At 41.4% G+C, this 17256-nt stretch overlaps 1 long non-coding RNA gene across 1 annotated transcript; it reads right to left on the bottom strand.

Annotated features, from left to right (window-relative positions):
- Window positions 1–11646: 11646 nt before the first annotated feature.
- Window positions 11647–12797, bottom strand: LOC134295402 (uncharacterized). Its single transcript, XR_010001960.1, has 2 exons — window positions 12264–12797; window positions 11647–12180 (listed from the first exon to the last, which is right to left on the bottom strand). It is a non-coding gene; the product is annotated as an uncharacterized LOC134295402 (long non-coding RNA).
- Between the last annotated feature and the right edge of the window lie 4459 nt (window positions 12798–17256).

Here is a 17256-nt window from a genome sequence, read left to right as displayed (position 1 = left end):
ATCTTTGTTCCCATAGTTGTGTCCATTCTATATCATTTATTTTAATCCCCAAATCTTCATCCCATACCTTCTTAATAGATAGAGAGGGATGCACCCTAAAAGAAAGGTCAGACAATAACACTAAGCTGCTCCCACTCAACAAGAGATAGAATGGAATCCTGTTGGTGGCATTTGTTGGTGTTAACTGGAATTAAACCAGCATATGTAATATGAAGCAGAAATCATTATTCAGAACCTATTCCTTCAAATTACTCTTTCTCACACTGGAAGGCAAGAGAAACAGCAGAGCATCTCCAACATCATATTGTGCTGAGGGAAGGCTGGAAGAACTCATGAAACATCTGCTTGCAGTTCTGTAGACAGAAGCATAAACAGGCATCACCCCCACACGTCTCCAGTGAATATGCTTGGGTACTTGCTGGAGATGCTGAGGACAGATTTCTCTTCTCCTTGAGTCAGATACTTCCTTGGTGCCTTTGGATCCAGGATTGCCAGGTGTGGCATTCCTCCCAGTGAAGACATTGCACCCACAGCCAGTCTCCGGAGAATGGCAAAAAGGGGGAGGGTCAAGTGATGCCACAGGAGAGGGAGCCCCCCCTCCCCCACTGGTTCAGGAGGAATGGGCACCCAGAAGAAAGGACACCAATGCCAGAGAGAGGGGGAGGGGGAGGGGCTGACTCACGTTTCCTGCCAGAAGGAAGCACATGCTCAGACTGGTGCATGTGATTGGTGGAAATACAGGACAATTGATGTCCCGGCCCAGGATGTAAAGGGATATGGGACATTTTATCTAAATACCGGGCTTTTCCTTAAAATCTGGAATGCTTGGCAATGCTGTGTGGATCTGTCTCTCATCAGTAACAGACTGGATGGGGACAAACAAATTCAAACTTAATCCAAAGAAGACAAATGTACTCCCGGTCAGTGGAAAGGTAGTTCCTGTTTTAGATAGTATTACACTCCTCCTAAAGACACAGTTTTGCATTTTGGGTGTACCCCTGGATTCAGCTTTGAACCCGTTGCCCTAGGTTTCTTCTGTGGCCAGATCGTAAACTCTGTCTTTGCACATTTAAAACTTGTGTACCAACTGCTCCTATGCCTTGAGATATTGGATCTTTCCATGGTGGGACATGTCTTAGTTACAACCCATTTGCTTATTGTAACATACTGTACTTGATGCTGTCTTTAAAGATCGTTCAGAAATTTCAGGAGGTCCAAAGAGTAGTGCCAGATTGTTAACTGGGGCTGGCTAGGGGGAAACACACAACTCAATTGGTTACCAGTTTGTTTCTGGGCACAATTCAAGGTGCTAGTTATGACCTATAATGCTCTATTTGACTCGGGTCCAAACCTTTTAGCAGATTGTATCTCCCTCTCTGAACTTGCCTGGATCTGGGATTCCCAGAATAAACCCTTAGTCCCACCACCATTGCAAACACAGTTGGTGGGTATACAAGAGAGGGCCTTTTTGACAGTTGCCCCTGTGATCCAGAACCCTCTTTACAGGGAAACAAGAATAGCTCACTCTTTGCTGTCGTTCTGGCAGCAGACTAAAACTTTATTCAAGCAGAGTGTTTTTAAGAAATACGCTGCGGTGTTGTATGGTCTTAGTGAATTGTTTTTAACAGGTATTTATTTATTTATTTATTTTTAAATTGCATTTCAATTGCATTGTTTTAATAATTGTCCTAGTTTAATTCTATTTTTAATGCTACTTTTTTGTTTTTAATTGTATATGTTTAAGGTTGCAAACTGCTTTGGGACTTAGTTTCTGAAGATAAAAGTGGGGTAATAATGATGATGCCTATGTGATACCGGAGAGCTGTCTGAAACTCATATTATGGCAGTGCTTGACTAATGGCAGGCGGAGGAAAAGCAATTAGGTAACCCAACAAAATGCCTGCCTACTAGAAGAATTTCTTGGAGACCTCCCATGAGTATTTTTTAAAAGTGCAGCCAGCTGAACTCTGGGTGTGGCTGAGGGAGGCTTTTAAGATTTAACCCTGAAGGAAGAAGATTGCTAGAAACAGGTCTTTTACCTGCTCTAGTCCCTGTCTTACATAGTAGAAAATAACATTTTGTGCTTTGACAATAGCCTGAAAATACATTTGAGCTGTGCATATTTGAAATGTTTAGAGGAAATTTTAGGAAACAAGTTACAGATTAGCAAAGGCAAATGTACCTCCCCAGACCCTTGATCATTTTAGTTGCCCTCCTCTGGATGAATTCTAGCTTGACAACATCGCCCTTCAATTGTGGTGCCCAGAATTGGACACAGTATTCTAGTTGTGGTCTGAACAAGGCAGAATAGAGGGGTAGCATGATTTCCCTGGATCTAGACACTATATTCCTATTTATGCAGGCCAAAATCCCATAGGCTTTTTTTGCTGCCACATCACATTGTTGGCCCATATTTAAGTTGTTGTCCATAAGGCCTCAAAGTTCTCCTATTACTTCCTTCAATCTGTAGTCTTCTGTTCTGTTTCCTTACACAAGAAATCCCAGAAGTAATTTGCTGTTGCCTTCCTCTTATTATAGCTATAGCAGGGCTTCTACCTGTTGGTCTTCCTTTCAAGTACTAACCAGGCCTGATCCTGCTTAGCATCCAAGTTCAGATGACATCTGGAACCTTCATGGTATTTAGGCAATTAGTCTTAGAATTACAATGGCTTTTTTGCCACTGTTTGTGGGAGGCAAGCCGGCAATGTTCAAAATCAAAAACACTCTTCTTCTTCCTTCGCCACAATCTTCCCTCTCTTATTACTCCCTCCCTGCCCAGGTTGCTATGAAAGGATCAGATCACTGTGATCCAAGGTTTACTTGCTGTAGTTGATACATTGCAATCAAGCTGCAAGTTGTCTATTTCAGCTTTTTGAATGTTGCTGTTGTTTTTGAAAGAAGTAATCACAACATGAAGAGGTACTCAGGCAGCAAACAAGTTGTTCAATTTTCTGTGTTGGGCTGATTCTAAACTGGTTACATAAGATGTAAATTGCATCATACCAAAGGACCCATTTACTGTCTTAAAACTGGAATGGACCAGTGTACTGCTATAATCATAAAATATGGAATAATGCTTCATGCTGTTTAAAGGAGGAGACTGTTATTTTCCCTCTCAGCTGAGAAATGGCATGACAATAACCCTGTAATGCCCTGGAACTGCAATCTGATAAGCAGATTAGTTTTCAGAAATGCATTCATACAGCAGTTAAGTTCCTTTATTTATTTATTTATCTCCACTGGATATTTATTTTCAAATAAATGAACGCAGTTGGTGGACTAACAATTCTGGCTTTGCAGAGTACATCAGCCATTATGGGCAGCATCATAAATAATGCTTCCGCATAAGATCTAAGTGATACAGTTGCCCAATATGATAATCTGCTAGTGTAAACGTTTCCTTTTTCAGAAATACATGTACTGAATCACAAAGCTTTTCAGTACAAGGAAGCAAACAATTTAGTATGGTATATACTTTATATAGGAAATGTCTTTTATTTCTGGATTGTGATACTAATTCACATCATTTCTGTTGCATACCAAATAGAGGGATCTTTCTAAATAGCTGGGAACTTCTAGATGCACTTCATGAGCATCTAAACATCCAGCACATATGATTGAAATCATATGGCTATTTTTCTGAATTCTAGTTTATATAAAGAGTTAATGTGGAATGAAAGCATATGATTGGCTAGTGGAAATGTTAAAGTTACCATTCAAACAGGTAACTTTTCCCAGTTCTGACTTGAGTACAGGCTTGCTTCACTTTGGCTTAAAGAAATATTTCAATTGACCACATAATAGTTGCCACAACATATTTGCCCCCATTTCTGCCCCCCCTCCCAGTCAGTACCTTTCATTTCTTTATGTGTATTGCAGCTTGCTGGGGCTCTTTCTGATCCCTCCTACATCCTAGGTGGTAAAGCAGTTTTAAAACAAAAATTCAAATTGAGTCAGCTGGGTCTTCTCCCTCTTGTCTCCTCAGAAGTAGGAGACAGAAAGCTCCAAACCCAGGCAGCTCTGTTTGCATTTCTTTTTTAAAATTGTCTTAACTCCAAGGAGAAAGCTTGGCCTGGGGATTTTTCTTCTCCCTCCTCAGTGGTAAGACAGTTTTAAAACAGAAATTTAAATGGAATCAGCTGGGTCCTCCCTTCCTGTCTCCTTAGAAGTAAAGAGAAAGCCCCAGATCAAGGACATTAATGGGGTCCACTGGATCAATTTGCCAGCCTCTCTGGTGAATGGGGGGGGGGGGGCAGTGGGGCAATCCATTCTACCTTGCTGTGCTACTTCCTTTCGAGGTGGCCTCATTGTTCTTAACAGAAAACAGGGAGGCTCCTATGTTGGCAGCACAGCATTGTAGGACACTGCCACAATAGCTGAGACACTGGAAGTGAGGCTATGTCATGTGATGGGTGGTGTGGGGCTTCATGGCTCAACTGGGGCAGAAGTGTCCTAGGATGCTGAAATTTCTTCGTGTGATGAAGTTGCAAGTCAGCTCTGTTTGTATTTCTTACCTTCAAGGGGTAGGCTTGATCTGGGGGCTCTTCCTTCTGCTTCCTCATATGTAAGAGAGGGAGAGCCCTGAACCCAGCTGGCTCTGCTCAATTTTTTTCTTTGCATAATGCTGCACCCCTTTTTTTGACAAAAAGGGATAAAAGTGTGAATTATGGTAGCTGAGGCACATGTGTTTCCAAACAGCTACTCTGTGAACTATACCTGGAGGACGTATAGCACCTAGAGAGGAGAATAAGGGCCATGCAGGTTCTTTCCTTCCCTGCCACCAGATATAACAGTAATGGCAAGTGATAGTATACAGGAAGACAAAATAGGAACCGAGCAGAGATTGCCCACATCATTCTGATGACAAAGATGTGAACACCTCAGGAGCTCATGATTAAAGGCGATTTCCCTATGCAACAACAAAAAAATGGTGATGATGATGTGCCTGGAGATGGGTGAAGTTGGTTCAAAGAAAGTGGTCAGCACACAGTTTTCTGATGGGAACTTTTTTACTTAAGGATAATGCAGAAGAAGTTTTGTGAGGTTAGAACCATTGGATAATGTGGGATTACCTTAAATCAGGGGTCCCCAAACTTTTTAAGCAGAGGGCCGGTCCACAATCCTTCAGACTGTTGAGGGGCCAAATTATCATTTGAAAAAAAAATGAAAAAAATCCTATGCACACTGCACATATCTTATATGTAGTGCAAAACAACAACAATAACAATGAAAGACCAATACAATATTTAAAAATGAAAACAATTGTAACCAACATAAACCTATCAGAAGTGTGGGCCTGCTTCTGGCCAATGAGATAGTCAGGTTAATTAGGATTGTTGTTGTTGTTGTGTCTTCAAGTCATTTCAGACTTTGGCTGAGCCTAAGTCTAAAATTAATTATTTATTTACTGCATTTATTTACTACATTTATATCCCACCCTTCTCACCCCGAAGGGGACTCAGAGCAGCTATATGTACATACAATATATTATTGTCACAGACAGAACGCCACCAAGTAAAGTTCAACACAGTTTATTAAAGTTACAGAACTAAAAAATGCCCGTAAGAAACAAAGGACTAGGCAAACACTTGCCTTCAATGTGAAAAGATACAAAAAGACTCCGCTGGTACTAAAAACAGGAGTTTAAACAGGAGTTTAATCCGGGTTAAATCAAAAAATGCTTACTTCAGCCTGGCAATTTAAACAAACAAAAGTTGATAAACAAAGATTCAATGTAACACAAATAACTGGCAGCAGATTCCTCTCTGCTACTCAAAAGCTACAATTGAGTAACTAAGGTTGTTACTCCTCCGTGCAACGAGCGAAATCCGGGTTCAGGCACATCAATCAGGGTAGCAACGGTCAGCAGGGTCCCAATCCGGTCCGGGGTCGAAAGCCAGGTACAGATGTCTTTAGTTCACAAGATCCACCGATAGCCACAGAAGGGATAGTCCGAGGTCGTAGTCAGTCAGTCAGTCCAGCGTCAATCCAGAGTAGGCAATTAATGTCCGTCAAAAAGACGACGGAGGTCCAAGCTATCAAGATTAAACACAGGTTGCACAGAAAAAGCCCACACAGTTCCTCCCGCCCAGTGTATGCCCAGTGTCCTTGGTAACTTACGTATTCAGCAAACGAATCACACCCGTCTTCAGGAAGTTCCCCAACAAGAGCCCAAGCGTTCGTCCAGATTACCTTGCCCAACGCAATTAGCCATTGTGTGATGACTCATGGGCCATGTAGTCCCGTTCCTAGTGCTGTTGTGAATGATGAAGAGGAAAACTTGGGTTTTCCACCATTTCAGCCAGAAAAGGAACTATCCCAGCCAGAAATTGAGCCTTTGCACCTGCAGGAGGCTTGTCTTCCAGAAATCTGCCAAACAAGCCCTGAGTCGAGTTCTCCCCCTTTTTCGCGCCGTAATTATTATCTCCAGCAAAAAGGAGTGCAACAAGCTAATCGCAGGAGTTTGAGAATTGCAGCAAAGCATTCAGATGATTAAGCCTGCTGCCATGAGAAATTTTAGGGAGTCATACATCTGGACACAGAGATTGACTTTCGTTTCTGATTCCCCAGAGAAGTGTTCTCTGGTGGGAAAACGAGGCCTATTTAGGTTCCTTGCTCCCGAAGGAATCTTGCGGAGTCAATTCGTCAGCTACCGGAGCAGCGTGTGTGGACAGCTACTCCTGTTTTCAAGCCTTTGTTCCTGTTCCAAGCCTTCGTTCTCAGCCTTGTTTTCTCCCCGGATCTTGCCTTGTTTCCCGGACCTCGCCAAGTAATTACCACGGATCTTGTTCTTGCTCCTCGTTTCCTTGTTGCCTTGAATCAAGCTTTGTGTGCCAAGAATCAAGTTATTTCCTAGCCTTGCTCAAGTTCATGGACTAAAGGACCTTGTCATCTCCCCTCACTTGCTTGGCAAGTGAGTGTTTCGGTTATTGGATTACAACTTTGGACCTTAATATTTCATATTGGACATTGCTTTTTTGGACTAATTTTGACCTTTCCTGAAAGGTCTACTTCTGGACTATTTCCTATACTTGTTTTTATTAACTTTATATATTTCCTTAATAAAGATATTAGATAGATTCTGGCCTCTGTGTATGGTTATTGGTGCTCTGCAGCCTGGGTCGTGACACATTGATTCTAGACCCCATTTTATGCCAGTTCACAACTCCTCATCGCTGTCAGCTGCTATCCTAATTCCAGGTGCCTCATCATCATCATCCTCATCAGAGCTAAAACACCTTTGACTACGCCCCACAGCATCCCCAGCTGTGGATCCCGTTCCATCCCTCCAGCCCGTCCACGGGTCCGATCCTGCAACCCGCCAGTCGCCTCCCATGCTATCATTGCCGGCGGCACCCAAATCCTCCCTCCCACGAGTCCATTCCATGTCATCCTCCTCTGAGCTAACCATCTCTTCCTCCATTCCCTCGGTAAAACCCTCAAAGGAGTCTTCGTCTGTTGGTTCTGCAAATAAGTCCCGGAGTCGTTTCCTTTCGCGCTCCTCAAGAGAGTCTGACTCTCGAGGAGTCTTACGACCTCGTCTCCTAGTATCGGAGCCAGAAGGCTCAACCATAACACTATCCCCTCTCACAAAGGCCTCCTCCTCCAAAGGTGGAGTCACAGCAGTGATCTCCTCGGCTACAGTGTTACGGCGCCCAGAAGTATCTAACTTCAATAAAGAACGATGAAAGACAGGGTGAATCTTAAAAGAAGATGGCAAGCGCAATCTAAATGCCACAGAAGAAATCTTTTTAGCAATAGGAAAAGGTCCCAAATACCGTGGCGCAAACTTTCCCCCAGCATGTTTAATATATTTAGAGGATAACCAAACTAGATCCCCTTCCTCCAACTCCTCCCCGGCTTGTCTATGGCGGTCGGCTTGAGTCTTCTGCGCTGCCTTAGCTTCTAATAACAACCGACGAGCAACATCATGTAAGGCAGCCATTTCAGAGGAACGGTACACCGGATCAGAGGAAACCACATTGGTTGACGGCGCCACCCCTCCCCGCGGATGGAAGCCATAAGTTAATTCAAAGGGTGTGTGTTGACTAGACGTATGTACAGCGTTATTATAGGCGAATTCAGCCACCGACAACCATTTTACCCAAGCACTTGGTTGTTCTAGACAGAAACAACGTAAATACTGCTCCAACAATCCATTAACCCTCTCCGATTGACCATCCGTTTTTGGATGAAAAGCAGAGGAGACATTTAACTTGGTTCCCAAACACTCATGGAAATGCCTCCAAAAACGAGACACAAATTGAGGAGCTCTGTCAGAGATAATAACCTCAGGAGCCCCATGCAAGCGGAAAATATGCTTGGTAAATAGTAAAGCCAATGTAGGAGCCGCTGGAATTGTAGAACATGATATAAAATGAGCCATTTTAGAAAATAGATCCACCACCACCCAAATGCATGTATAACCCCCAGACCTAGGCAAGTCAGAAATGAAATCCATGGAAATAATCTGCCATGGCCTCTCAGGAACAGGCAAGGAAGATAATAATCCCCTAGGGCGCCCGACAGGCGTCTTACTCTGCTGACATACTGCACAGCTATCACAAAAACGAAGAATGTCCTGTCGCATTTTAGGCCACCAATAGTTTCTAGTAATGAGTTGTACAGTTTTAAACCTGCCAAAATGCCCAGCCATCGGTTCATCATGATGTGCCCTAATGACTTCCAACCTGAGTGCCCCCGCCGGTACATAAACTTGTCCATTACGTACCAATACCCCCTCCTGGTCCTGTAAATGAGGCAGCATAGTACGAGTCCCTACTGAAAGTAACATGAGTTGTTCTTGAGTCCAGTTATCGTCCTTCTGAGCCTCTAGAATTTGAGCGTGTAAACCAGCCTCGTTTTCTACCACGCATAAAGAGGCAATAGGCAAAATTGTCTGACACACAGTCTGCTCGCAAGTTTTAAACTCAGGCTTACGAGATAATGCATCCGCCCGTAAGTTTACCTTCCCTTCCACAAATTGAACCTTAAAGTTGAACCTAGAGAAAAACAAGGCCCATCGAATCTGACGTTGATTCAATTTCTTGGCAGTTTGTAAATGTTCTAAATTCTTGTGATCAGATCTGACCACAATTTGATGACGTGCGCCCTCTAACCAGTGCCGCCACACCTCAAAAGCCACCTTGATAGCCAACAATTCCTTTTCCCAGATGGTGTAATTTTGTTCAAAAGGTGTTAGTTGTCTGGAGTAAAATCCACAGGGACGCAAGATCCCTGATGAATCCCTTTGAGATAATACAGCCCCCAACGCATAACTAGAAGCGTCTGCTTCTACTATGAACGGTCTATCAATGTCTGGATGGATTAGTATATTATCAGCTTGGAAACTAGATTTCAACTGTAGAAACGCATCGTGAGCCTCCCGTCCCCACACAAACGGTTGCTTTTTACGCAAGAGTTGCGTTAAAGGTACAGTGAGTTTGGCAAAGTTTGGGATGAACTCTCGATAGTAATTAGCAAACCCCAAAAATCGTTGTACATCTTTTTTAGACTTGAGTTCTTGCCACGAGTTGACCGCGTCAACTTTGTGCGGGTCCATTTTTAGTTCCTTTCCCGAAACTACATGTCCCAGGAACTCAACTTCAGACACGTGAAATACACATTTGGAAGCCTTAGCAAAAAGCCCATTACCCCGTAGACGTTGTAATACCTGCTTCACATGCTGCTGGTGTTCCTTTTCATCCTTAGAGAAAATTAATATATCGTCCAAATAAACCACTACAAATTGATCAATTAAATCCCTAAATACATCATTTATGAATCTTTGAAAGACAGCAGGTGCATTGCATAATACGAATGGCATTACACGGAACTCGTGACATCCGAAACACGTGTTAAATGCCGTCTTCCATTCGTCACCTTCTCGTATTCTAATCAAGTTATACGCCCCCCGTAGGTCAAGCTTGGTAAAGATCTTAGCCCCTTGCACTCTCGATAGTAATTCCGAAATCAAAGGTAGCGGATATCTATCACGAATGGTGTGCTTGTTGAGAACCCGATAGTCACATACTAGTCTAAGCTCCCCTGTTTTTTTTTAGCTACAAAGAACACAGGTGCAGCAGTTGGAGAGCAAGATGGGCGAATAAACCCTTTAGCTAGGTTCTCGTCAAGAAATTCCCTCAAGGCTTGTCTTTCTGGTACTGTTAAAGCGTACAACCTTCCTGCTGGTAACTTAGCGCCTTCTATTAATCTAATCACACAATCGTATGGTCTATGAGGCGGCAACTTATCCGCTTCCTTCTTACAAAACACATCTTGAAATTCCCTATATTCAGCGGGCACTCCCTCCATGTCAATCTGAGAAGAGTTTAAAGCAAAACATTCCTGCCTTTTAAAAGCTATAGTACGCTTCACCCAATCCACTTGAGGATTTACTAAAGTTAACCAATCCATTCCCAGGATTACATTGTATCTTGGTAACCGTGTAATGTCCCATACAAACTTTCCAGTTACTCCTTGTACCTCCCACGTTATTTCTGAGGTTTCACGATTAACCACCCCAGACTCCAGTAGTTTCCCGTCCGCTCCTTCCACCCATATATCGCATGCTTTACGTACTGTAGGAAGCCCATGCTTCCTCGCAAACCCAACATCCACATACGAGACCGTAGCCCCTGAGTCCAGCAGTGCCAGAGTAGAAGCAAGTTCTTTTCCCCCAACAGATAAAGAAATGGGTACAAAAACATGTTTCTTCCCCTCAAGTGACTGCTTTATAAGCCCTAATGCGTTGGACTCACGTCGCATTAGGGCTGACCTTTTCCCGAAAGCTGAGAAGGCTTAATATTACAATTCCTAGCAAAATGCCCAGCAGTCCCGCAATATAAACACAATCCCAATTGCCTTCTACGGTCTTTTTCTGCCGTTGACAATTTTCTAAACACCCCGAGTTCCATAGGCTCCTCCCCCTTTGCCACAGGTGCCCTAGGCGCAGATACAGATGGCGCATACATTGCCCTAGACTGTTTGCGAGATTAAACCGGGCGTCCAAACGCAAAACTTTAGCCACCAAAGCGTCCCAGTTTTCTGCTGGCTCTAAACGCGCCAATTCATCCTGGAGATAATCATTCAAGCCAGCAATAAACAAAAGCATAAACGCATTCTCCCCCCAGTCTAGTTGATGACGAAAAGAGTTAAACTTATTTAAATAGTCCAAAACAGACCCCTTTCCCTGTTTTAACTGATAAAGAGCCCAGCTAGCATTCTCCATACGGAGGGGATCCCCAAAAGTATAAGATAATAATTTCTTGAAATCATTTAAATTGTCCTTGACTGGGTCATTTCCCAAAATCAAATTAGTGGCCCATTGTCCCGCAGGTCCGGTCAACAGACTCAAAATAAATGCCACCTTGCTGGTGTCCGTAGGAAAAGCTTGTGCGCTAATCTGAGAAAAATAAAGTTCAATTTGCGCCAAAAAAGTGGGCAATTTGTTTCGAGACCCATCAAAACGTTCAGGAGTCATTACATGTCCTTTAGCTGGCTGTGCTGCTTGTGCAGCGTAAAATGCAGCCTGCGGCTGGTCAAAACGGGCCTTAAGCTCCTCCATCGTCTTCTTGACATTAATACCTTACTAGAAAAACTTTTTTCGGGCGTTGGGCAATCTGTCACAGACAGAACGCCACCAAGTAAAGTTCAACACAGTTTATTAAAGTTACAGAACTAAAAAATGCCCGTAAGAAACAAAGGACTAGGCAAACACTTGCCTTCAATGTGAAAAGATACAAAAAGACTCCGCTGGTACTAAAAACGGTTCAAAAGATAAACCGGATTAAACAGGAGTTTAATCCGGGTTAAATCAAAAAATGCTTACTTCAGCCTGGCAATTTAAACAAACAAAAGTTGATAAACAAAGATTCAATGTAACACAAATAACTGGCAGCAGATTCCTCTCTGCTACTCAAAAGCTACAATTGAGTAACTAAGGTTGTTACTCCTCCATGCAACGAGCGAAATCCGGGTCCAGGCACATCAATCAGGGTAGCAACGGTCAGCAGGGTCCCAATCCGGTCCGGGGTCGAAAGCCAGGTACAGACGTCTTTAGTTCACAAGATCCACCGATAGCCACAGAAGGGATAGTCCGAGGTCGTAGTCAGTCAGTCAGTCCAGTGTCAATCCAGAGTAGGCAATTAATGTCCGTCAAAAAGACGACGGAGGTCCAAGCTATCAAGATTAAACACAGGTTGCACAGAAAAAGCCCACACAGTTCCTCCCGCCGTCTATGCCCAGTGTCCTTGGTAACTTACGTATTCAGCAAACGAATCACACCCGTCTTCAGGAAGTTCCCCAACAAGAGCCCAAGCGTTCGTCCAGATTACCTTGCCCAACGCAATTAGCCATTGATTCTAGACCCCATTTTATGCCAGTTCACAACTCCTCATCGCTGTCAGCTGCTATCCTAATTCCAGGTGCCTCATCATCATCATCCTCATCAGAGCTAAAACACCTTTGACTACGCCCCACAGCATCCCCAGCTGTGGATCCCGTTCCATCCCTCCAGCCCGTCCACGGGTCCGATCCTGCAACCCGCCAGTCGCCTCCCATGCTATCATTGCCGGCGGCACCCAAATCCTCCCTCCCACGAGTCCATTCCATGTCATCCTCCTCTGAGCTAACCATCTCTTCCTCCATTCCCTCGGTAAAACCCTCAAAGGAGTCTTCGTCTGTTGGTTCTGCAAATAAGTCCCGGAGTCGTTTCCTTTCGCGCTCCTCAAGAGAGTCTGACTCTCGAGGAGTCTTACGACCTCGTCTCCTAGTATCGGAGCCAGAAGGCTCAACCATAACAATTATATTATTAGCTTAACACAATATTAGCATTATATATTACTATATTGAACTATACCACTATACTATTTTATAATATGTAATACATAACATATAATTAATATTATTATATGGTATTACTATTAGTATAATATTGTATAACATAAGATTATTATCAATATTATATGTATATACAATATATTATATTATTGAAACTGATATAAAAATATTATATTATAAAACTGAGGGTGGGGGCCAGGTAAATGACCTTGGAGGGCCACATCCGGCCCCCGGGCCTTAGTTTGGGGACCCCTGCCTTAAATAATGCACACAATTTCACTGTGGGAGCAGGTCCTGAATCTTCATTTGGGCCTTGAACATAATACGTCTGCTTTGTATAATAACTTTTTCCATTATCTTTCTCTGGGGATGAGAAAATGTTACTTGCCCAAGATCACCCAGTAGGTTTCTTTGACTAACTATGGATCTGAACCCCGAACCTAGTATAGTTTGAGTCCTAGTCAAGCTTTTATAGCATGCTGGCTCTCCCCAGCTCTTAGGTCCCTGAAAGAAATGTAGGCTTGGCTTCTGAGCATTATGTATTCGTACTCCACCATCCCCAGAATTACTCCTCTGTCACAAATATTTTTTTGAAATTACTAGCTAAAAGAGAAATTATTCTCTCAGCTAAATTTATGGAAGTTTAATTCTTTTCAGTGTCTATATCAAATTACAACAGGATCATTTCTCTTCATGGCATATAACATTTCAGATGACAGGACAAAAAAAGAGAAAATGAAATAAGTGCACAATTATTGCTGGGATGAACAAAAACATCATTTAATAATACAGGAAACAAAAACATTGACACGTTTGATTGAAGTCCCAGACTTTCAGCTTGAGACAGGATGTCATTATCACCAAGCTAAATGGGCTTTTTGCCACCCAGCCTTATGGCTCTTGTTACATTGCCGAAGTACAGGATCTCTTTAGTTCATAATTCAGTTCCATGTAAGCTGGCTTATGCATGTAACTGTGCTTTATATTTAAAGTAATATATCACGCAGGTCTTGCCTTTGAAACTGAGGAAGGCTGGGCAGCTAGGATCTTAAAAAGGACAGTGCTTGCAAACACCATCAGATGAAATAAGTTTCTTTTCATAAGAATATGAAAAGAAAGTTTCAAAATTAAAACAGGGTTTCTCTAATCCTGCTTTTCTCTCTCTCTGCTGTATTGTGCATCCTGGAAGAGAGATATGTTTGCCCAGTACTATATGCTGGAGTACATGTGAAGGAATACTGATTCAAATCTCCACTCAGCCATTGATGTCTCTGAGAGATCTTGGAACAATATAAACTCTTGGATTACTATACCTCACAGATTTGTTGAGAGGATAAAATGAGTGTCATGCATGTTCACTTTCAACTCATTGGATAAATGATGTAATAAATAAGTGTTCAATGCCTTTATCATAAATAGATGCTTATTGTCCTCAGCTCCTGACATGATGAGAATCTTCCACATTTTTCTCAAGCTTCAATTGTTATGTCAGATTCAAACAGAGAAGAACAAAAGTCACTTTTCCTGCTATATCACAGAATAATTTTTCAAGCATTTTTGGAAATTTGTCATCACGTTCAAGCTTTTGCTAAAAAAAAAGAAAAGAAACGAAAACAGAAAATGATAACATATACCATGAACAGTAGTGGCTTCCATGAACCCATTTACACTACAAAATTATAGCACTATGATTCCACTTAAATTGCTATGGTTCTAGCCTATAAAATCCTGGAATATGCAATTTAGGGAGAAGTGCTTAGAATTCTCAGCCAAAGCATTCTAGTGCATCACCAAACTACATGTTCCAGAATTCCATAGGATATATATGACATTTGAAGTGGAGTAATAGCATTATAATTGGATAGCATGAATGTGACCCATCTTGTTTTTGTGTCTCCCTGAGATAAAGAGAGAACAGTGTTAGGAAACAAAATATGAAGTTACCCAGCTTAGTGATTTAATCTAGCAAATGTTTACTGCTAGCAGGTGAAAAACTCTTGTGCAGAGCACCGCTAAAGGTAATGAGAGTTATGGCTCTGCCACAGGAGTCATGTCTCTTTTCCACTCTTCATGCACATGTGGTATATTCATATTATTATTAGTGCATCGTGATGGTATGCATATTTACCTAAAGAAAGAGTGGAAAGGATATGTGGATCAAAATGACACATATATACCAGAAGATAGGAGGGTTCTCTGATAAACTCACTCGTGAAATTTGACAGCACTAGAAATAATGTACCTAGTGGGGGAAAAGAGTACATGCTTTATTTTAGAGAAGATTTGTATTTCTAGGGGGCTTCAAGGAATGTGAATCTGTGCATTTTGCTTTAAAGAAAAAGTGCAGTGAAAGCAACCTTTTTCACTAATGCTGTCCCAAATTCCATGGTAGCAAGGAAAATGTAACTTATAGAATTTTAACTCAAAAATGGTGGTGGGCCACATGAGTCCTATAGGCTCATAGAGTCCTATGAATTTTGACTCCCTCTGATCTAAATGTTAAGAAGAAGAGAGACGAAAGACACATTTGTGGCAGCTCTACAGTGTCTATAACCACTAGTTAAAGCCCTGGGCTTCAAAGGGCTTTGTTATGACTAGCTTGAATTGGTGTGACATTGGGACTTGGTGTGGATAGCTCATGGTGGGAACAGAAACAAAAAGATCACTATAAGACCCTATGCTCATGAGACCATACTATTAAGTCTTGTTTGACTCAGCATAAGGAGTCAGCTTGCCCCCCCCCCCCAAACAGTTTGAGGTCACTTGGCTTGAAAGGTTTGAGAACCCCTGCTCTAGGCAATTCCCCCAACCTTCCTGCCCTATAAAAAGGTTATAGCTAGGCTGAATTGTTTGTTCAAGATACTCAAAATGTGACTTTTTAAAAATATGCAAATTCAAATATTAATTAATTAATGCATTAACCAATTAATTCTTATCAAGATAGCATTCTGGTGCCTTTAGCAGCTTCTCAATTTCCTGCAGTGCTTGAAAGTTCAAAATTCCCCTTATTCCAAATCTTCCCAATTTCATATATAATGAATATAAATTATTTGAACATTTCACACTTCAAGCAATGGGTGATAAAACATTCTTATTTCTGATCAAGCAAGATAGGCCTATGATATTTGGAGGTTATGCAATTTTGGAAGAAGGGATTATACATATTACTCACACATATACGGTGCATCATCCAGAATTGATTATATATTTGTAACAAAATGGTTGGTCATAAATTAAAAGTGGTAATATTCTCGACAGTGTTCTCCAATCACAACTCGATGCTAGTATATCTAAAAGGGGATCATGGGGAAAGGAAAGCATGGAAAATGAATGATTTTACTTTGAAAGACCCTATAATTAAAGAAAGGATAAGGACAAGAATTAAAACATTACTCAAAAGAGAATTTAAAGGATGAGATGAATGAAAAGATTGTCTGGGACACAGGGAACACAGTGATTAGAGGCTTATTAATATAGTAAAATACAAGGCAGTACAAAGAGAAAAATAAAATACAAATGGAGATTTTAATTAAAATCACTGCTATAGAAAAAGAATTAGATGATAATAATGAAATAAGAGGAAATTTCAACAAGAATTGGCTAATTTACAACAGCAATATGAATTGCTAATTGCAAATAAGATCAAAAAGAAAATTATGTACAATAAACATTTTTTTAAAAAAAAATGTGAATAAACCAGGGAAATTGTTAATGTGGCAATTGAAGAAAAATACGAAACAACAATTTATTGTTAAAATAAGGAATAAAGGAGAAACAATCACAGATATACAGAGCATTCAGAAAAATTTTGAAAATTATTACAAGAATTTATATCAAAACTCCCAGACCAATTATAAAAAGATAGATAATATCTGGAGGATATTAGGTTTACAAAGTTCTCAGAGGAAATGAACTCAGATTTAGATAAAGCAATCATATTGGAGGAATTAGGTGGGGCTATTGAGAAATCTAAAATAGATAAAGCTACTGGTCCAAATGGGTTTTCAGCCAAGTATTACAAGGAATATAAAAGAGGAATGGCTCCCAATTGTAGAAAGGTGAGATTCCAGACTCTTGAGCGGAGGCAGATATAGTTCTCATTCCAAAACAGGATAGAGATGCAGAACAAGTGAAGAACTATAGGCCAATCTCATTACTAAATTGCAATTCTAAACTATTTGCAGAGATTTTAGCAAACAGATTAAAAGAATTTTGGCTAAAATTATAAAGATCAAGTAGGCTTCCTCCCAGGGACACAATTAAACCAGGATGTAAGAACGATTTTATAACAGAGGTAGTTGAGCAAGATCCCAACAAAGAGATTGCATTGTTATTTCTCAATGCTAAGAAAGCATTTGATAATGTTCAATGGGAATATATGGAAAATGTCCTGTCTCAATATGGGGTGGGCCAGCA

The sequence above is a fragment of the Anolis carolinensis genome, chromosome 1 (assembly GCF_035594765.1).
Source record: "Anolis carolinensis isolate JA03-04 chromosome 1, rAnoCar3.1.pri, whole genome shotgun sequence".
In the NCBI taxonomy this organism is placed as follows: domain Eukaryota; kingdom Metazoa; phylum Chordata; class Lepidosauria; order Squamata; family Dactyloidae; genus Anolis; species Anolis carolinensis.
Note: the sequence above shows the minus strand (reverse complement) of the source record. Positions and strands in the feature narration are given on the sequence as shown.